This window comes from Pinus tabuliformis, chromosome 2_1, assembly GCF_031772625.1.
Source record: "Pinus tabuliformis cultivar Carrire ecotype Pingquan chromosome 2_1, CPIR1, whole genome shotgun sequence".
NCBI classification, from domain to species: domain Eukaryota; kingdom Viridiplantae; phylum Streptophyta; class Pinopsida; order Pinales; family Pinaceae; genus Pinus; species Pinus tabuliformis.
The window spans coordinates 495,652,428-495,675,388 of record NC_142299.1 but is presented as its reverse complement, the minus strand read 5'-3'; positions in this window follow the sequence as shown (position 1 = coordinate 495,675,388).

The window sequence follows — 22,961 nt, the reverse complement described above, 5'->3', positions numbered from 1 at the left end:
ATTATAGATTTTTTCCAAATTTTATTATAGTTTTATTTATTTTCTCATGAGATATAACTTTATCAAATGTGTTGCATGCCATTTGTTTCCTGGTTGGGGTGTTTTTCACATGGGAGGGTGGGGGGTGGGTTGTCACTATCCCACTTGACCATTCAATCAGGGGACGTGGCAACACACCCACTTAACGTTTTTTCCATGCAAACCAATCTTGGCATGAGGAACACCATGTGTTTAACATCTAACACCATGCAAATGGATCACCACCTCATCTCTCACATCCCCTCTCAAATCCACTTCATTTGGAAATAAAACTCAATGCTTGATCACCTAAACTCCTCCCCTGATGTGACTGAGAAAAATATGTCGCCACCAACAATAGAATTCAATGTTGCTATTAGGGAAATTCATTGCACCATTATTGGAGGAAACCATGACCATAAGGATATCAGGCAAGACAGGGAGTTTCAAATAGCCAATTCGAGAATCTTGAATACAATTTTTTTTCTTCAGTAATAGAGCAAAGCATTTGGTGGTCAGTCTCATCTCATCCATCCCTCCATTCCATGCTTGGAGTGCTACAACTCTCTTGGATTTCTAAGAAAAATTCAAGGAAGGGAATTCCAGCTTGTTAGTGAGCTTTTCTCTACAAAAACTGGCACTTTCCCTTCTCAACTTCGATTAGAATATTGAATCATCCTACAACACCATCTATTGGATTGAATTTTATCTAGCTTCCTGGAACCGGCCTAAGGATGTTATAGAAGCGATGTGGTACACCAACTATGGGGCATCCTATTTCTATGACAAGTTAGTCCTTTTCACCACCTGGTTATTTCTTGCTTCCTCTTCATTGGTGTTCTAGTCTTGAATTTAACTCCTAGTAGTGACTTAGTTTTCTATTCCTATTTGTTGGCTGGGAAGCCCCCACACTTATATGGAAGCTTGTCTCTCTCTTAGCTCTTGGCTCTTTGCAGAGCTCGTTCCCGCTGGACCTATCCTTTGTTGGCACATTCCTAGCTATCCTTGCCTTCATTTAATTATTTCCCTTTGTTCGAGGCACTGGCCTGAATTAACTTTCCTTAGATATCTTCCTCTTTTGTCCTCTTCTATCCTTTTTTTGACACCTCCCTCCTTATTTTTTGACCTTTCTCTCCTCCTCGTGTAATCGCAATGCCACGCCATAGAGCTCATGTCCGTAAAGGTGCAACATACTATCAAGAGCATAGAGATTGAGGTAGTACATGAACACAACTCAGAGTTGAGGAAGTAATAACTCAATTTTGATAATTTACCCCATCCCCCCCTATTCAAGAATAACTCACTCATGATGAAAGGGAAGGAACCAACTAGAGGCACCTTCTATCAGACAAAGAGGTAATGGAAGATTTGGATGAATAGGTACCTAATACAACACACACATGTGGGTGTTTTAATTGGTATATGCACTTGATGGACCTCTACTAGCACATGAAATTCCTACTTGGCAAGATTCTACTATATCAACATCAGAATAGAGATGACCTCCTCCTCTCCATGGAACACTTGCATCGACACTTGATGGACCTAGACCACCCAGTAAAGTCCATTGAGAAGCACCTTGATATCCCCCTACTATTGGCTGCTCATCAGGCAACAACAAGGCATCGATCTAGGTTACAACAATAGATTTAGACCCCTCTTCTTAGTATCCTCAGCCTTATTATGTCTTTGGTTTTTCAATTTCCATCTTCTTCACCTTTCTCTCATGGCATTAAAGGCTCACGTATTAGCATATGTATGATGTATTTTGAATCCTAGACAACTTTTTATCTTCTACTTTTCTTAAATAAATACATTTTTTGATATGGTCGAGTTTCCCTAGTGACCGACTAATCTAAAACCATCAACCTTCCCTATAATCTTTTATTCATAAAGTAATACAAATATATATAATTTAAAATCTATTTAAATATTTAAAAAAAATATTATAAAGTAATACAAATATATATAATTTAAAATCTATTTAAATATTTAAAAAAAATATTATATCCAATATTTAAAGGAAAAGTTACAAAATTTTCTTGTTCTTTCCATAGTTTCATAATTATAAGTTATTTCTTTCTTTAGGTTAATAAATACTTATAAAAAAAAATTATACTAATTATTATAATTAACCTATTTACTCCGTATGCTTTTCATATATGTACCAAAAAGTTACCAAAAGCACGACCACTTCCAAATAGGCGAAGCTTAGGCGTTTAGTTAAAATTGGAGAATCACAAATGAGTAAATCTTTTTTTAGCTTGGAAGAGAAGATTCTTCTTAAATTCTTATAATGTTTATTTAGATGTGTTTATTGACTTTTCTATAAATGTGTATTTTCTAGTTACTTTTACAGTTTCACAATTATAAGTTTTTTATTTCTTTCGTTCTAAAATGACTTCTATATGTTTTTTATGCTAATTATTACAGTTAACCTATTTACTCCCTATGATTTTCATGTATGTACCCAAAGGTTACCGTTGAAATCATGACCACTCCTAATTAGGTGAAGCTTAGGCAGTTAGTTAAAATTGGAGAATCACAGTGAGCAAACCTTTTTTCGTAATTTTAATATGAAGTTTGAATATATTTTGGAAGAGAAGTTATTTCCTTGATTTCATATAATTTTCCTATATAATGTATATTTAGATGTGTTTATTATAAATGTGAAATAATGAAATTTTTGAACATTTATTATATAACTTTTTTTAATTAATTTTTAATTTTGTGTAATTTGGAAGTTTTTAATTTAATTTTAATGGCAAATTTTAGAAGTAAATATAAGTATAAAATTGAATTCTTTAATTTAAGAACAAAAATAAAGTTATTAATTTAATAAGAATTTGATTGAGCTTTTGTTGTTTTAGAGGTTACATTTAGTGCTCATTTTTATGTTTGCTTTGAAAAGTGATGATGCAATATTACTCTTTTTTATGAAGAACATTTTTAGTCTATACCTCTTCACGGATGATAACATTTAATTTGCGTTCAAGTTGCATTGACTGTGCATTATTTGGCTATGATTTTGTAATTTTAACCAAAGTTCAGGAAAATGCTTAGGATTTTTATTTTTGCATAAATTCAAAAATAATTTCCAAATTTTCAGTGAATGTTATTTCTAATTTTTGATTGGCTGAGGAAGCTAGTGTTTTATTTTTGTTTTTTCCAATGCATAACAATTCATTTGAAAATTAAAAGAAAAGTAATTTTATGAGTGTCCATTGCATTGGTGAGTGCTCTAACACTATCACAATTATGTTAGCACTCTGCTCAATGATGTGAGAATTGATGCGGTTGCAGGACAATGTTATGTTAGTATTGTAGAAATTAATAGAAATTTTCTACCACTGATGAATTCGAACTAAAATCAAGGGACTACAAATTTACTCTACTATTATGGGGAATGGAAATCACAATTTAGAAATACATGCAATGACATGCAACCATCAAAACCACAAGAACACAATGATTTACAAGGGAACCCAATTGGGAAAAACCCCTCCATTTCTTTGCATTCTTTCAGATGAAAAGAGAAACAATTACAATGTCTTTCTTCAACTTTGAAGCACACCTTGCATTGAAATTTTGTTCTTGTGCTTAATGACCTTCTCTGGCCAACACACAACCAATTTAAGCCTCAACCAACCTCATATTCCTTGCACAATCCTAGAGGAATTAGCCCTTAAAAAATAGGGAAAATTCCCTATCTCCTTGCACAATAGTTTGAGAAATTTCACCTGCTCAGTGCAAAAGCATTGTACACTCAACAATTTACAATTATAAATAAAAATGTGCTTTTTCCATCCACTCAACTAGGAAATTCAAATTCCATGCATGAATGGGTCTATTTTTACTTGATTAACTAGTTAACTGAGAGATCAGTGAGTTAACAATAGTCGTAACTTCTCAATGTGACTTCAATTGACTCAACTAATTACTAGAGCTCAATTAACCGAGTTCAACTAATAATAACTCAACTAGATTTCTAGATCTTAGCAATCAACTCATGCACAACTCTACTTCTAGCCTACAAACTCGAATTTACTAACTTAACTAGTAGACAAAGTGATGCCACTCTAGCTAACTGCAATCCAAGTCATCCTGATGATGTGAAAATTATATTTTTCCATTTGACTAAGGCACTAGTCAAATGAAGCCTTTTCTTGCTACAATTTCAACACTCCCTCTTAGTAAAAAAAGGGTTCTACACAACCCCAATCCTACTCCTATAGGAATGTACTATAACAAGACTCCCTCTCACTGTTGTTGTTTCTACTGCAACAAATGAAACTAAGAAGCATCCAAAATATTGAATCACCTATATCTCTACAACTATCTATTGGGAAAAATGCACTATTGTTGATTCTGCACTATGCCTCTTGCACCACTATCAACACTGCTTTTTTGTCCTCCACATCTGACTACACCCAACTAAGATTGATCCTTCTGGTACTAAATAATGTGGGGCCTTGTAGCAAAGTAATGATCCATGAGGAAACTAAATTGCAACTGCTACTACTACTCTCCTATGGATCCTGCCCAATTTTTTGCAACTTTTAGACTAAAGCTCTACATTGCTCCACCTCACTCATAGAGGTATAGTTGAATGCTTGGCGAAAGCTACCTCTAGCTTATAGATATTTTTCACTTTAACTCCAACATGCTTCACTTGTATAGTAGAAACATTCTTCAGAAGAGATTTTCCCTTACTCAACACCACATCATAACCTCTATCCTCCAATCTAGCTATCGAAATCAAATTCTTCTTCAGCCTTGACACATACATAACATTTGTCAAATGAAGATGGGAGTTTGACTCCCTATTAAAAGTGACATCACCAATTCCTTGAGTATAGTATTTCCCATCATATCCAAGTTCTATTTTCATCTAGAGATCCTTCTCCTCTAGGCTACTGGAGAATTCTTTATTTTTTGTCATATCGTATGAGGCACCAAAATATAGGTACCAATCGCTCCCTCTTACTGTGCTTTCCATGCACACAAATAGGGTAAAATATATCTCAAATTGAGATGCCAAGGCATCTCCTCCTGCTCATGCTTCAGGATCCTTGTTGCAGTTCTTGTGCAGACACTTGGTTGCATCGTTTCCATATTCATGGCAGTGAAAACATTTTATTTTGCTGAGGTCCTTCTTCTTGCCTTTTTTCTGGCTAGACTCAGCCTCACCTTAGGCCTTCTTTCTCTTAGAATTCTTTTGTTTTCCAACTACAACAAAGTCCTATTCCTCCTTAGCTTTGGATGTTATTCCATCTCTAGCGTTCATTCAAATTTCTTCCTACACCAAAAAAGACCAAAGTCTCTCCTAATTTGGTAATTTGTCCCTTCCATTTATAGATTCTTGGTAGATGTGCCAGTATTTTGGGAAGGCCAAGGAGAGCTAGGCTCAGTAGCTCAGAGGATGGCACATTTTATCCTACTCCTCCAAGTTCATCTCGAACATGAGTGAATCAAGAGAGGTAGTGTGTAATGATTTCATTTTTCTGCATGCAGATGTTTCTAATCTTATCCCTTAATGACAATTTCCTGGCATCACTGCCATTTTCGAATAGCTTAGTGAGAGTATTCCACATAATAAATGGAGTCTCCTTGCCATGTAGATTCGAGACGATGTGGTCTCTCACACCGTCCAAGATGATCCTCCTATTGTTTGCAGTATCCTTCTTCCATTGCGTTAACTATTGTGCATCCAATATTGTTGGTTTTGGAATGTCAGTTTTGGTGTACTCCAACACTCCATTATCATTGAGTATAACTTCCATCCTATCCTTTCAAGATATGAATTCGAGGTTCCCTCCAGGGTATGCTCCAATCTCAATCCGTTGAAATACATTTTCCTGCACAAAAGAAAACTTGCTTTACTAAATCTGCAAATAAAAATCTCTAAAGGAGAAGATCTATTGACTGGTTTCTATTATGATTTTTTCTTTGATACCATGTAGAAATTAATATAAATTTTATGTTGTTGATGAATTCAAACTGAAATCAAGAGATTACAAATTTCCGCTACTATTATGTGGAATGGAAATCATAATTTAGAAACACAATCAATGACATACAACCACCAAAACCATAAGAACACAATGATTTATAGCGGAAACCAACTGGAAAAACCCCTTCATCTCTTTGCATTGATTCATATGAGAAGAGAAACAATTACAATGTATTGCTTCAACTTTGAAGCACACCCTGCACCACAGTCCTATTCTCTTGCTTCCTAAGCTTCTTTGGACAATACTTATCCAATTCACGCTTCAACCAACCTCCTATTTCCTTGCATAATCTTGGAGAAATTATTCCCTAAAAATAGGAGAAATTCCCTATTTCCTTGAACAATAGCTTGAGTAATTGATCACCTCCTTAGTGAAAAATCATTGTACAATCAATAATATACAGTTATAAACAAAAATGTGCCTTTTCCATCTACTCAACTAGGAAAATAGAATTCCATGCGTGAATGGGTATACTTTTAGCTGATTGACTAGTTAACTACGAGATCAGAGAGTTAACAACATGCATAACTACTCAACTGGCCTTCAACTAACTCAACTAATTCCTAGAGCTCAGTTAACTGAGTTCAACTAACAATAACTTGTTTACATTTCTAGATCTTAGAAATTAAATCATGCACAACTCTACTTCTAACTTACAAACTCAAATTTACTAACATAACTAGTAGACAAGGCCATGTCACTCTAGTTAACCGCAATCCAATTCATCCTGTGGATGTGGAGAATTGAATTTTCTCCAATTGACTAAGGCATTATTCAAATTATTCCTTTTATTTCTACAATTTCAATAAAGGATCTATTCAACGATGCGAGAATTGATGTGGTTGCAGGTAGTTTGCATGGGTTCAGTGGGGGGGCTTGAACAAATGTCAAGTTAATATTATTACGTTTCCTTGTGTGTGGGTGGTGAGCACCAGTATTGTAGCAATAATGCTGCAACTCTTGGGGCTTCCTAATTTACTTTTATCAACCCGTAGTTCGTAACAAACTTGGAAGCAACGATGCTGTATGCACAAGTACTAGTTCTTACTGTAAGCTATCACTTGGTCAGTTGGCGCAAGATCACTAGGAGCTCAAGCCAACTTCTATGAATTCCAGAAGAAGCTTTATATGTGATGAAAGAAAGAAAAATTACTCTACAGAGGCTACTCTACTTGCAGAAAGAGAAGGAAGATTGATATATGAAGTAACCCTAGCAAACCTTAATTAACCAACTAACCCTACTTTTTCAGAAAGAGAGATGAAAAATAATAAAATGAATGTCGTTAACTACTTAGGAAGTAAACAACATCTATTCAAGCTATTTCTAGAAGGAAATGAGAAAAAACATCTTTTTGGGTTTTTATGTATCTTATGTGAAATTGTCATGCATGTAATTTATTTGTTTGTGGATGTGGCAATGATTAGGTGGCGATGGAGGGCGACTTTGGGATTTACAGAGGTGTAGGAAGGTGTGGAGGGGTCCTAGGAGGCCTCTGGTAACCTTCTGGAGGCTTTCCCTACAATCGAACTTCAAAAAGTCACCTACAAGAAATTCTACAGGACCTACCTACCATAGGTCTACAAGAGGATCTACAGGAGGATGCCGCGGGCTATTTTAGAGATTTTAAAGGTGGGAAAATGGTTGGAAAGGGTAGCTGAAGGCTAGAAGGATGTGTTAAGGTGTCTGAGGTTCATCAAGGAGGATTAGGGAAGAGAATGATGGTTGGATTTGTTCAAGGGACGAGAGGAAAGTTTATGAGAAAAGTGCAGAAAATTAGGGCAGATTTATGAGGGGCTGTGAATGACCTGTGGAACATGTAGCAAAGAGAGATGGTGATGGATGATTTATTGAATTATTATGAGCAGAGATGTACTGCAAGAGAGTTGCAAATCAAACTCTGAAACTGAGCAAGCAAAGAAACTAGCTACACCAAAAAATAAAATTGTATCTCATGTTAACCTAAATTCTGATCTAGGAAAATAAAATGCTGAACAATGCTATATGGAAAGGAAAGCATGGAAAGAGATTTATTGTAGAAACATAAATGAGCATGGAAAAATGGATCTGAAGCAAAGCATTAACCTCTAAATCAAACTATAACACCAGAAATTGCATGGAGAAGGAAAAACTGTGTTTTTGTGGCAACAAGAGGGTCTTGACCTTAGCTCATGGTCCCAAAGGGAGGAAAGGAGGTCAAGGCTCTATTGATGGCCTTTTTGTATCTTTCTCCTAACACTATTTAACCTACTTCAGCAAACTAAGATGGAAATAGCTATGTAAATCACCAAAAGCAACCTATTCTAACCAGGAAAGAAATCTATCTAACTGCAACAAAACATATAAATACAAAACAAGAGGTGTTGGGAAGCTTGGGTTGGGCCCTAACCCAAGAGCTTCATCCCTCTGAGGTAACTCAGTGCTAGCTCAGAAAAAGATTTCATCTTCATTATCAAAATAATAGTCACATTACATGAAACTGTCCACAAAAGTAACCTCGAAATGAGCTGAGCAAAAGCTGCAACAACAATGCAAAAATTTGACTAACGTCCAACAACCTATGAGGCCTTAGGCATCTCTACTTATACAACTGGAGCTCCCAATAGCTCCCCTATCAAGGAGGCTTGGCTCCCAAGACTTGAGATAGACAACAGTTATTCTTCACTTGCTCGGCTGCCTCTTTGATGCATTGATGTGGCTGCTTGTGCTCCGAGATTTCTGAAGGAGGATTCGAAGGAGGGAGTCATAAATGAGGGGGACACCCTCCTACAAATCCTCTCCCTTGTCTTCTTCAAATATTTGTTGCCAAATGCTCATTAAACCTTTGACTTTGTCTCCAAAATTGACCAAAAATCTGCATTAAGCACACATTAGACTTCAAGGCATAATGACCAACCCAACTCACTCTATTAGCATAAATATAATAAAAAACATGCAATAAACTAATGAGAATGGTGGATTATGCTAAGTTATGATGCAAAATGAGTCCATATAGTTACCCATTTCTGGGGCTCATCATCACCCCCCTACTGAATGTGTTTCTCATCCTCTGAGAAACTAGTCCATCTCTTCATCTTTGATGGCCCTGATGGCCTCCCTGACATCCCATGCTTCTAATGTGAGATCCTCTTCTTTATCATGGAATCCTACCTTTCTGTCCACCTCTTCCCACTGCTGTCTTTCTTCTTCTTCTTTTGTGCCCTCTAGCAGTCCTAGCAGCAGTGGGGGGCTTAATTTGAGGCCAATCCAATTGACCTTCAAACTCTACATAGAGTGCTTGTACAGTGGCACTCTCCTGAATGCTTCTTTCATCCTGGTTGGGGAGTGATAGTCCCTGATCTGCAAGCTGTGTGGCAGTGTATTCCACCTTCTCATACAGGCATGAATGCAATCATCTAAAAACAATCTCTCCATGTCCTCAAAATGTGCAATGGCCTGAGCTTGATCATTAACATATTTAAGGGCAATTTGAGGATTATTTGCAAGCAGCTGGTGGGTACTAATGAGAGCCATAGGGTCTGATGGCTCTGCTCGAATCATGAGAGGTTCATTTTTTTCTTTTGCCATCAACTTCTTGGTTTATGTTGCCCTTTTCTCCTCATGACTCATCCATGATGCCATGGCCATCAGCTGCAAGTCCCCTAACCTAGCATTGGGGTCCCATAGGTTCATATCAGTTAGGGCCATGTTATGCAAATAGAACTCTACTATCTTTGCCTTGTCTTCTGCTGAACTATGGTCACATAGGTCCATGAACTGTCTATAATCCTGAAAAGGCATGGTGCCTCTCTGTGCCAAGGTCTTGATCTGAAATTGTAGCCATTGGTCTTTGAGGTATACTCCATATGATTTTTCTGGTGTCCTACACTGTAGTGCCTCCATAGACCAGCTAGTCATGCATGCCAATTGTGTTTCCATTTCTTGCAGTTGTTTTCTTAACATTTCATTTTATGCTTCCAAGTGAGATCTTCTGATTGATTATGTATGTCTTACAGTGTTTAACTCCTTACCCATTTCTCTAAGCTTTCTCTCCATGTGGCCAATATCTTCCACCCCTTTTGACTTGGTGATTTGCATCCATCTATGGCTCCTTATCCTTTCTTTTTCCAGTTCAAAGAAAAGTGGGACTGCAAATTTCTGTGGAATAATTTTCCCCCTCAAGAAGGTTGTAATAAGAGCCCAAACTAGGCTAGGGGTCAGGTTCTTGTGTCTCTGCTGTTTCATCCTTCCCCTTGGTCTGCTCTTCTGCCCTTTTCTCAAGTTTTTCGGTCTCCTGTAGCTTTGTTAGGGTCTCCTGTAGAGCAGTCTGTGCCTCCTATAGGACTGCTTTTGAGTCCTGTAGTTTTATTCTTTCCTTCCAAGTGGAAGATCTAGGACTTCCTCTTTCATAAGTGATGGGGGTTTTGGAGGGAGATTCTTCCCTTTTGACAGTAGGGGAATCTTCAATTATGATAGGCTCTTTTGAGGATGGCGGTGGCTTCCTTGTTTTTATCCTTGTGCTTTTTCGAGCCCTGAAATACATTGATGGTTGCCTTTTCCTCTTTTGTTTGGGTTTAACTGGGGTGCTGAGGGCAGCAAGAACAGCTGCTGCCTCCCTTTCTAGTGTCTCAGGAGACACTTCTGTCTTCTTTTCCCCTTTTTCCTCTTCTTTTGTCTTCTCTGCCTCTGCTAGCTTTGTTTCCTCTAGCTCTGTTTTGGTTTCCTTCTCATCTTGTTTAGTTTCTTCCTTCTCTGATTTAGTCTTTTTCTTCTCTTTTAAGTTCTTAAGTTCTTCCTTCCCTGTTTTAGTGTCCTCTTCCTCTGTTTTGGTTTTCTCCTCATCTTCCCCTTTTTTTCTTCCCCCTCACTTTCAGAAGGACTGAGGTCATATGTGAGGGCTTTTATATCATCTTCTCCTGTCATATTTCTGAAGATTTCCCAGGCTATGGGGATTGTGAAGGTGTGAAGGGCTTCTTCCACTAATATTTTAATCAACCCATGGTGAGCCAACTGATCTGGACCCCTACCTTCAACTTAATGCTGGAGTCTATAAGGCACTGTAGGAGAAAATAGGGAACGCTGAGTTTTTGGGGTGTGGGAGTGTCCATGCCATATCTCAGCTCATGGAGAAGTCTAAAATGGTAGCCATAAACTATGTTATACCTCCCTTCACATGAAATGTACTTGATTATTTGGTAATTGACCTCATCCCAAGGGTAAGGTATGCATGTTCTTCTAATGCCAAAACTGTCTTCTATAGGGTGTTCATTCGGTTGGAAGAAGGTTTTCTTGGCAAATTGTCCCATTGGCTTTTCATCTTTGCTCCAAGGTAATCCAAGTGGGAGGCTGGTAACCCTACTGATAAATTCTAGGGTGATTTCCATGGTGAGACCTATGAAAGTCATAGTGCCATGAGTCTTTGAGTGGGGTACCAAGGAAAGGGAAAACTCCTGAGCCACTTCTTCATCAAACCCTTGAAATTTTTCGAAAAATGGCATCCAATTGGCTTTGGTGAAAATGGCTACTACTCAGGATGTTCATGGAGCCTGACTAAATTTGTGGATTCCTTCCTCATGAATCCCCCTGTCATTTTGATTGCACCGTTTTTGGAACACCCCAGGTGGAGAAGGAGACAAGAATTTTTGCAGAAACATGAAACAAAGAAAAAACTGTGTTTTTTTAAGTAACAGGCAAATTTTTTTATGAAATTCCCCTTCTTTTTCAGGCTTAATTCTTCCTTAAATTGCATCATTCCTTGCACATATTAATATCCCAAGTGGGTTTATACAAAGCCTACCTCTTCAATTCCGAATTTGAGTGAAAACCCCATGTTGTCTCTTGAAAAGTTGCTTATTGCCCCTCCTGTAGAACTGGTAGTAGGTTCTCCTGTAGAACCTGTTACTCTGCTCCTATAGAGCGCCGATAGGAGGAGGAGGACTAAAAATGATAGAGAATGATGGTTTCGAGGCTATGGAGGTGGTATGGAGCTTGCTGCAGCTACGGGGACGATGATGAAATGGAAACAAAGGTGGTGGAGGAGTTCAAGGGGGAGTACTTATGTCTATTTTGAGATATTTTTGGCGATGATGTGAGTTGGAAAAAAGGGTATGTTGCCATTATTCGGACCGTTGGTCCCCACTACTATGTCATCATGACTCCTCATGACTTCTACCTGCAATCACTTCCCATCATTTGCATCGGAGTTTATACACCCGCCACTACCTGTCTTTTGGATTTTTTGTGAGTTGACTAGGCACACGTGTGGTGGGATCTCCGGATGAGCGTAGTCGAACTGGATGAGGGTGGCCAGTTAACTGGCCACCTTTCTGGTTTAACCCTAACCATCTCATTCGTTCATGTAATTTTTGAATTATACAGATGCAATAGAGGAGAGGGTTAGACACTTACCTGCAGGTTGAATGTTCGTGCTGCGGTGCTACTTGGTTCTGTTGCTATTGCATGCTCAGATTTTAGTGTTGCATGCTTGTATCCCTTCTGCTATATGATTTTTGCTCCTTGATATGTGGCTTGTTTTTTTTGTACAGGTACCCTTTGACTGAATCTTTCTTTGGACATCCTCTGCATTCCTATGGCTGCACCTATTTTGCTGTTGGAGCTTGATTTTAAGGGGATCAGCTGCTACAGGAAATCCTACAGGAGCTCCTATAGCTGCTTCTCCCTCTAAAATTTTTAGTTGATTCTTGTGCTGGGGGCCATGAGGATGCTACTAGAGATATTGATGGTGTTGGAGAGGGATTTGGTAAGCTGCAGGTGAGTTTTGGAGGTGTTGTTCTTTTTATTTCCTATTTTTTTTTAAAACTAGTTTCTGTGTTTTTTTTTTTTGCAGGAAGGAAAGAAATCAATGGAAATGAGGTGGTGTAGGTGTGGGATGGAGGGTTAGGATGGTGGATAGTTATAGGATGGCCTACATGCTCTTTATGAAAATTCCCAGCTCCTCAAACTATTTTTAAATTCCATTTCGAGCTCTCTGTGATTTCTACAGGAGCCTCCTATAGAACACACATGGCCTCCTATAGGATACACAGTCTTCAGAAAAAAACACAGAGAGGTGGAAGAAAGGTCAAGAGTGATGGAGAAGAGTGTAGAGGATGTGTAATAGGCTTTGTGGCATCTCCTTTTTTCTTCCTGTGGTCCACCTGTAACCTGCAATGCATTTTAAAAGTCAACTTCCTCTTCTTGTTTCTCTGTTTTTTTTTGAAAAGACAACTAGGGCGCCTCCAGGAGGTTTTCACCCTCTTGCTTGCCCTGGGCACCTCCAAGGGAGGTTTTCACCCAGGGATCTTATTTTCTCTCTTTTTTTTGTTTTTGTCATCACTAGGCCGCCTCAAAAGAGGTTTTCAACCCAATGATGGGACTCAAGTGCCTCATAGAGGTTTTCACTTGAGTCCTTATTATTTTTTCTTTTTCTTCAGTGAGTGGGTGGAGTGGAGGCTGAGACTTGCTCCACTACCAACACTGTCTTATTCAGATCTTCAATGAACTCTTGCTTGGAGAGGGGCTTCTTGTAAATTTTCAACCTATGCCCATTGACAAGCATGGGGATGGCTTCCTCATCAATGGTTCTTGTTACACAGTAATTTGTCACCATTGGTCACCGTCCCTGTTACCCGTTTCCCACACTTTGGAGGATCATTCCGGGACCTGTGAGAAGTGACATAACTTGAACACACTTGCATTATGTTCCCCTAAGTATGTACTTCATATGCCTTGAAGACATCTCTTGCAGAATATCCTTAAAAAGTCCCCTTTTTCCATTAGCGCAGATCCCCAGTGTATTACCCGCGCCAATAGGGGAAATTCTCCAAAGAGGGGGCGCGCCCGTTGGCGCTCTGTCTCAGAGTCTTACCTGCGCCAACCAAGTTTGGGAAAGCTTTTTAAAGCTTTTGCTGGTTTTATTTACTCTATCCCACTCACAGATTGGGTCTCCAACATCGTGCCTGTGAATAAAAAACAGGGTACCATCCGTGTTTGTGTCGATTATCATGATATTAATCGGGCCTGTCCTAAAGATATTTCCCCACACCATTCATTGATCAAATTATTGACAAGTGTGCCGGAAGCGAAAAGTACTCTTTTATGGACGGTTTTTTCTGGGTATAACTAGATCAATATTTCTCCCGCTGATCAACACAAGACCTCTTTTATCTGTCCATGGGGCACTTTTTCCTATAAGAAGCTCCCTTTCGGTCTCAAAAATGCCGGTGCTACCTTCCAACGTGCAATGTCTTACACTTTTCATGACATTCGCCACATTGTACAGCCATACCTGGATGATCTACCAGCTCATTCAGCCAAACGTCAGTACCACCCTACTCACTTTTGCTATATCTTTCTTCACTGCCGACACTACCGTATCAGACTCAATCCTCACAAATGTGTCTTCTGCGTTGAATCCGGTTGACTTCTCAGGTTCATCGTCTCCCGAGAGGGCATCCGTTTGGATCCCCTTAAAGTCGAGGCTATTGTGAATCTTCCTCCCCCTGCTTCTTTACAGCAATTGCAAAGCTTGCAGGGTAAAGCAAACTTTCTGAGACGATTCGTTCCAAACTATGCCGAGGTGGCTAAAGGTTTCACACGGTTGCTAAAGCGAGATGTCCCTTTCCATTGGGATACTGTCGCTCAGGAATCTTTTGAGCGTCTCAAGGGTCTCCTTGTTTCCGCTCCATTGCTCCGTCCTCCAAACTATCATCGCGACTACACTCTGTATTTGGCTGCCGCCGACACCACTATCGGCATGGTTCTCGTTCAAACTGACGATGATGACATTGAGCATGTTGTATATTATCTCAGCCGCAACCTTTTAGACATGGAAACTCGATATGCTTATGTCGAGAAGTTGGCTTTGGCCGTCGTTTGTGCTGTCCAACGCTTCCGTCACTACATTCTGCTGCGTACTACCACCGTGATTTCTGATTGCAACCCCATGACATACATTTTGTCACGCCAGTTGCTGGGGGGCAAGTACTCAAAGTGGATTGTCATCCTCCAAGAGTTCGATTTGGAATTTACCACTGCCAAGTCCAAGAAATCCCTTGTATTCGCTGAGTTACTTTGCTCTTTGCCATCTTCTTCCACGCCCTCTCACTCAGAGGATCATATTCTGGATGAGACTTTGTTTCTCATTAGCACCCTCGATCCCTGGTACGGGGATATCATCATATATCTGCAAACGTCCTCCTTTCGCCCCGGCGTGTCCAAAGATGCTCGGCGAAGGATTCGTCATCAGTCTCAACCATACCGTATCATTGGGGATACACTATACCGCCTCGGCGCCGACTCTGTTCTCCGCCGATGTCTAACTCTCGAGGAAGCTGAGTGTGTTTTGAATGACTGCCACTCTGGCGCCTGTGGTGGTCACATGTCCAGATATGCCACTGCCCAAAAAATCCTCCGTGCTGGCTACTTTTGGCCCTCTATCTTTAAGGATTGCATTCTTGCCGTCCGCTCTTGTCATGAGTGCCAGATATACCAGCGGAAGATGCGAGCACCTCCCGCTCCATTGCACCCTGTTGTCACCGTCGGCCCTTTTGCAAAATGGGGCATTGATTATATGACCTGTAACCCTCGCTCGGCTGGGGGGCATGGGTTTATTATTGTTGCCGTCGATTACTTCACTAAATGGGCCAAGGCGATGCCTACATTAACTGAAGACGGTCACACAGCGGCACAATTCTTGTTCAACCATGTTATCTCGCGATTCGGCGTCCCTCAAGCCATCGTCACTGATCACGGGAAGCATTTCCGTAATCATATGATGACGGAACTAACAACCCACCCAGCTGGGTTTACGACACGATAGTTCGACTCCATACTACCCTCAAGCCAATGGCCAAGTTGAAGCTATCAACAAGATTTTGGTTACAATGCTTCAACGTACCGTTGGCATGCATAAGTCTAACTGGCATTTGATGTTGTTCCCTGCCTTGTGGGCCTATCGAACCTCCGTGAAGGATGCCACCGGTTTCACTCCATTTCAACTAGTTTATGGACTGGAGGCTACCCTTCCAATCGAGTGCGAAATCCCTTCATTAAAATTGGCCGTCGAGTTACTTGCCAACACTACTCCGTTAGAAGAACACCTTCTTTACCTGGAACGGCTAGATGAGACCTGTCGCCTAGCCTCTTTGGCCATTGAAGCACAAAAGAAGCGAGTCAAGACTCACTTCGATCAGACCGTCCATCCACGTTCTTTTGTTCAGGGAGATTTAGTCCTGCTATATGATCAGGAAAACGATAAGCTGGGAGAAGGAAAAATCGAGCCTATGTGGGTAGGCCCTTACATTGTCAAGAAAGTTTTGCAAAAAGGGGCCTACGAGCTAATTGACTATTAAGGGAACCCTCTCGGGAAGCCCCGAAACGGGCTGTACTTGAAAAAGTACTATGCGTGATGCTTGTACACTTTGTTTTGTACATACATGTACTTTAGTAGGTGTGTTGTGTGTGTGTGAATTTTTGTTTTAAAGGCGTGACTGCCACTTATTGTGTCTTTCGCTTCTTGTGCAGATGTCTGATGCACCTTATGTTGGTTTCGCTGATGGTGCCTGCCACAGTACTCGCAACTTGTCCTCTGCGGCGTGGGTGATCTATGATCCTCATGGCGAGTTGATAGATCTTCAAGGTGTGTGTTTGGGCCGTACCACTAACAATGTCACCTAATATTGTGCTGTAATTGAGCTACTTGCTGAAGCAATTAATCTCGGCATTCGTACATTGGTAGTGAACCTAGACTCTCAACTTGTCATCCACCAGCTCAACGGGCAATATTCCATCAGAGACCATCGTATTATAAGGTTGTATTTACGTGTGAGATTGTTGGAAAGGAACTTTGATTTCATCACATATCAGCATATTCCGAGACAATTAAACACATTAACTGATGCATTGGCTAACCATGTATTAGATAGACATTTGCGTAATATGTAAAACATCATACAAGAAAGCATATAAAGCGCAATAATAAAACCATAGAAATAGGCATATGTATATATATGTGTGTCGCAATGTTTGCACCACGTGCATCATATAGTCCAAAAAATAATACATGTTCCTCTCAAATACATCCGGAGATGACATGTCTCTCAAAAAATATGCAAGAAAAGGACTCCCTTGGAGTTTTCTTTTCTGTCGTCTTTTCAAACTCTCTAAACATGAAAAGACGCCGAGTTCTTCCTTTGTCAGACTCGTTAAAAATTGATGACATTGGAGTCCGTCGAGATGACGTTACAAGCATATGCTATCCCCGTCAAGCTTGTTAATAAAAATAACTGGGTAATCACCAGAAATGGTGGGGGAAAATGGAACCATAATTTTTGTCGTGTCGGTAGTATGTCGCTATTGAACATGGCACTTGTCTGCTTTCGTGTCTGGGTGGGGACATCTCATCTTGTTTTTCACTTGCCTCTGTGGATTTGGGTAATCCTGTTTGACCTCTCATCTGCTCATTGCCTCGTCACCATGACCTTTGATCCATTGATGTCAAATACTGCCAATTCCACTGTCGTGCCGCCGATATGTTCAAGAGAAGTTGACCTCTGCAGAATAACAACCTCCTTCTGATAGCTCACGTAATTCTGATCCACCACAATTTTCTTTCTCTGTCTCGTGTCAATGATGTGGGAAACACTATGGCCCACCTTCGATCAAGGTCACTTCCTGTCGACTTCAGCTCATTATCCAGGAAGCTGATCTAGAGACTCCCTTCCGGTGGCTTGGAGCTTGCATGCCTCAATGGCAGGTTCTTCGTGTTCGACGTGAGGTTTTCATCATTGGCCTTCGATCGAATGATTCTATGGGTGTTCGATGCCAGCTCACTGATTCACACGCCGTAGATTGTACCTATAGTACCTTGAGGGCCATTGTCATTATTGGTGGTACCTCTCGCGTCTGTTAACAGTTTTCATTATTGACTAGTAATCAGACGATGTTCATGCATGTTCGACTTCAACTCATATATTCACATGCTTGAACTTGTACTTTTGTTCGGGTCGAGATGGAGCGCAAGACCCTGGATTTTGTCTGTTGGAATCCAGGCTGCGATTTTGTGGATTATTGTTACATGACTCATTCACTGGATGGCTGCGACCATGCCTGAGTCTATTCATCGATCCTCACCGGATGGCTGCGCCCATACCATGGATCTAGATTATTATGTACTCTGTTATGGATGGTTGCGCCCATACCACATATATCATGTACTTGAGCTATCAGTTGTATCTTTCTATGCAGATTCTCTAGCGGCAGCTGCATGTGTTCTTGTAAAGCATTTCACCCCTCTCTCTCTCTCGGGCCTCATGCTTTATGGGGCATCTGTTACACAGTAATTTGTCACCATTGGTCACCGTCCCTGTTACCCCTTTCCCACACTTTGGAGGACTCATTCCGGAACCTTTGAGAAGTGACATAACTTGAAAACACTTGCATTATGTTCCCCTAAGTATGGACTTCATATGCCTTGAAGACATCTCTTGCAGAATATCCTTAAAAAGTCCCCTTTTTCCATTAGCGTGGATCCCCAGTGTATTACCCGCGCCAATGGGGGAAATTCTCCAAAGAGGACGCGCCTATTGGCGCTCTGTCTCAGAGTCTTACCCGTGCCAACCAAGTTTGGGAAAGCTTTTTAACAAACGCACGCTCGAAAGTTTTTTCCTTTCGACTCATGAGGCTTTTCAAGGATAATGCCAATCCCATGGATGTCGAGATTCATCGTATCTCTATCCATAATAGCTTTTCGAGGATAATACTTATCCCATGGATGTCTGGATTCATTGTATCTCTTCCTCCTACTCTATCTATAAAAGCTTGTTCTGGTGCATTTGACAAGCTAGTTTTGAGCATAGGGAGAATGATACTGTCAGAAGTCTGAGAGATTGTTGTAAGAGTCTTCTTTGCATTCATAATCAAAGAGAGAGAGAGAGGCTTGTTCCCGATCCCGACAAGCTTTGCAAGACATATGTAGCTGATCACCCAGCCAAAGGAGGATTTGACGTCAGAACTATGGTTGTATACTCCTTTGTTGATTATCAATAATAGATGAATATCATTATGGTTCCATTCTTGTTGTTCATTGTGATATGTTTGAATTATATCTTTTCTGACTGATATATAATTGCATTTATTGGATTTTATGCTTGTATTCGTGTCGTTCTTTGCATGTGCAGGTGTCCATTCATGGAGATCGTGAGGATCGTGACCGGCTGGAGCAAAGGAACGGGAGTGTCAACTCTTCTACAACACTAGCGTTGGAATCCAAGTAGGTTCTCATAATCCACCTTTAATTTGCAATTAGGAACTTGCGTGATAGCATTGTTTGATTTTTGCTAGACCCATCTTGGGCTAGTGGGATCGCCTCTGTCCGTAGAGGGGTGAGGCCTATTTTGATTTACCTCTCCAAAATGGGTCTAGCAACAATCAAACAATGCTATCACGCAAGTTCCTAATTGAAATTAAAGGTGGATTATGAGAACCTACTTGGATTCCAACGCTAGTGTTGTAGAAGAGTTGACACTCCCGTTCCTTTGCTCCGGCCGGTCACGATCCTCACGATCTCTGTGAATGGACACCTGCACATGCAAAGAACGACACGAATACAAGCATAAAATCCAATAGATGCAATTATATATCGGTCAGAAAAGATATAATTCAAACATATCACAATGAACAACAAGAATGGAACCATAATGATAGTCATCTATTATTGATAATCAACAAAGGAGTATAAAACCATAGTTCTGACGTCAAATCCTCCTTTGGATGGGTGATCAGCTACATATGTCTTGCAAATCTTGTCGGGATTGGGAACAAGCCTCTCTCTCTCTTTGATTATGAATGCAAAGAAGACTCTTACAACAATCTCTCAGACTTCTGACAATATCATTCTCCCTATGCTCAAAACTATCTTGTAAAATGCACCAGAACAAGCTTTTATAGATGGAGGAGGAGGAAGAGATACAATGAATCCAGACATCCATGGGATAAGTATTATCCTCGAAAAGCTATTATGGATAGAGATACAATGAATCTCGACATCCATGGGATTGGAATTATCCTTGAAAAGCCTCATGAGTCGAAAGGAAAAAACTTTCGGGCATGCGTTTGTTAAAAAGCTTTCCCAAACTTGGTTGGAGCGGGTAAGACTCTGAGACATAGCGCCAATGGGCGCGCCCTCTTTGGAGAATTTCCTCATTGGCGCGGGTGATACACTGGGGATCCGCGCTAATGGAAAAAGGGGACTTTTTAAGGATATTTTGCAAGAGATGTCTTCAAGGCATATGAAGTCCATACTTAGCGGAACATAATGCAAGTGTTTTCAAGTTATGTCACTTCTCACAGGTCCCGGAATGAGTCCTCCAAAGTGCGGGAAAGGGGTAGCAGGGACGGTGACAAATGGGGACAAATTACTGTGTAACAGATGCCCCCTAAATCATGAGGCCCGAGAGAGAGGGGGGTGAAATGCTTTACAAGAACACATGCAGCTGCCGCCGGAGAATCTGCATAGAAAGATACAACTGATAGCTCAAGTACATGATATATGTGGTATGGGTGCAGCCATCGATAACAGAGTACATAATAATCTAGATCCATGGTATGGCGCAGCCATCCGGAGAGGATCGATGAATAAACTCAGGCATGGTCGCAGCCATCCAGTGAATGAGTCATGTAACAATAATCCACAAAATCGCAGCCTGGATTCCAACAAACAAAATCTAGGGTCTTGCGCTCCATCTCGACCCGAACAAAAGTACAAGTTCAAGCATGTGAATATATGAGTTGAAGTCGAACATGCATGAACATCATCTGATTACCAGTCAATAATGAAAACTGTTAACAGACACGAGAGGTACCACCAAAATGACAATGGCCTCAAGGTACTATAGGTACAATCTACAGCGTGCAAATCAGTGAGCTGGCGTCGAACACCCGTAGAATCATTCGATCGAAGGCCAATGATGAAAACCTCACATTGAACACGAAGAACCCGCCATTGAGGCATGCAGGCTCCAAGGCACCGGAAGGGAGTCTCTAGATCAGCTTCCTGGATAATGAGCTGAAGTCAACAGGAAGTGATCTTGATCGAAGGTGGGCCATAGTGTTTCCCACATCATCGACACAAGACAGAGGAAGAATGTTGTGGTGGATCAGAATTATGTGAGCTATCAGAGGGAGGTTGTGATTTTGCAGAGGTCAACTTCTCTTGAACATATCGACGGCACGACAGTGGACTTGGCAGTATTTGACATCAATGGATCAAAGGTCATGGTGACGAGCAATGAGCAAATGAGAGGTCAAACAGGATCACCCAAATCCATGAAGGCAAGTGAAAAACGATATGAGATGTCCCCACCCAGACACGAAAGCAGACAAGTGCCATGTTCAAGAGCGACATACTGTCGACACGACAATAATTATGGTTCCATTTTCCCCCACCATTTCTGGCGAGTACCCCAGTTATTTTTATTAACAAGCTTGACGGGGATAGCATATGCTTGTAAAGCGTCATCTCGACGGACTCCAATGTCATCAAGTTTTAACGAGTTTGACAAAGGAAGAACTCGACGTATTTTCATGTTTAGAGAGTTTGAAAAGACAACAGAAAAGAAAACTCCAAGGGAGTCCTTTTTCATAAAGTTGTGTCTCTCTAGCCCGAAAAAGTATAAAACAATGCTCGAAAGAACAACCCGACCATTACGATCGAGGAGTACTTTTCATGAGTAGTGATTTCGACCTGAAAAAGTAAAAAAGCGGTCAAACCACATCCCTTCGTAACCATTAATGAACCTGAAACGACAAGTTCCGACGATCTTTTCGTTTTTTACACGGTCGGAAAAGAGTTTAAAGATGACCGCCTCTTATTTATGTTAAACGAGTCAAGAGGGATAACTCGGTGATCTTTTCATGTTTAGCGAGTTAGAAAAGAGTTGAAAGATGACTCCACAGTGACTTTTTCGTGTATTTACCGGTCTGAAAAAGTATAAAATACAACTCATTTCACCATCGAAGTTGCGTAAAATACCTGTCGTTGCACAAAAAGCAAGCGTAAAACCCATTTTCGACCAAAAATATATTAAAATATTCAAAAGATAACTTTTTAAACCTAAGTATAAGTCAAAAAGTTATAAATATGGTGAAAATGGTAAAAATAGAATCACTTTTACTTTTTAACTCTCTGAATAGTAGCAGTGGTCTGTTTGGGGAGTGAACTTCAGACGGTGATTGCAGCCAATCCTCCACCACAATCAGCTAACGGTGGAGCCATATGAAGAACTCGAGCCTCCAGGGCATTTGCTGGCCCCCTACTCCCCTGGGCATCAGTGCTGCCCAGCAAGCCATCCTAGGCTCTCGTGGCAAAGGATCAACCACTATAGCTCCCTGTCCCTGAAAATTGGTAATCGTTCCAAGAAGAATGATACCACGATCGAACCATACCCAAACTGCTTTACCTTTCCTCGCTTGCACATTGTAAGCTGCCTCTTGATGTTAGTAGTCACTGCGGTGGCCTAGTCAAAGATGGTAGGATTTAGGCATTCTGTGGCCAACAAAGATGGTTCTTGCTTGCCTCATGGGCGCCTGCACTCCTGCAGCTCGAGTAATGGTGAATAGTATCACCCTGAGAACCAAGTCCGGAATGGTGGGAATATCCACCTTTGCACTGTTCTTCCCTAATTGCGCCCCTGGGCACACTCGGTCTCAAACTTCAGTCATCTTCTCCCCGGAAGGTCTACTCCCGGTCAAAATAGGCCTCACCCCTCTCTGTGATAACCCCGTGATGAAGTAAACATCGGACACATTGAACCCACAACTTGGTCCCGTAAATGGAACACTTGGTCATCCCACAGATCCCACAGTTCAATTAGAAAATGTAGTGTATAGCTCGGGCTGAGCGCGCATGTAAGGCGTAAGAAAGAATTTCTTAAGCCCATAGTCCCTTAGGGCGT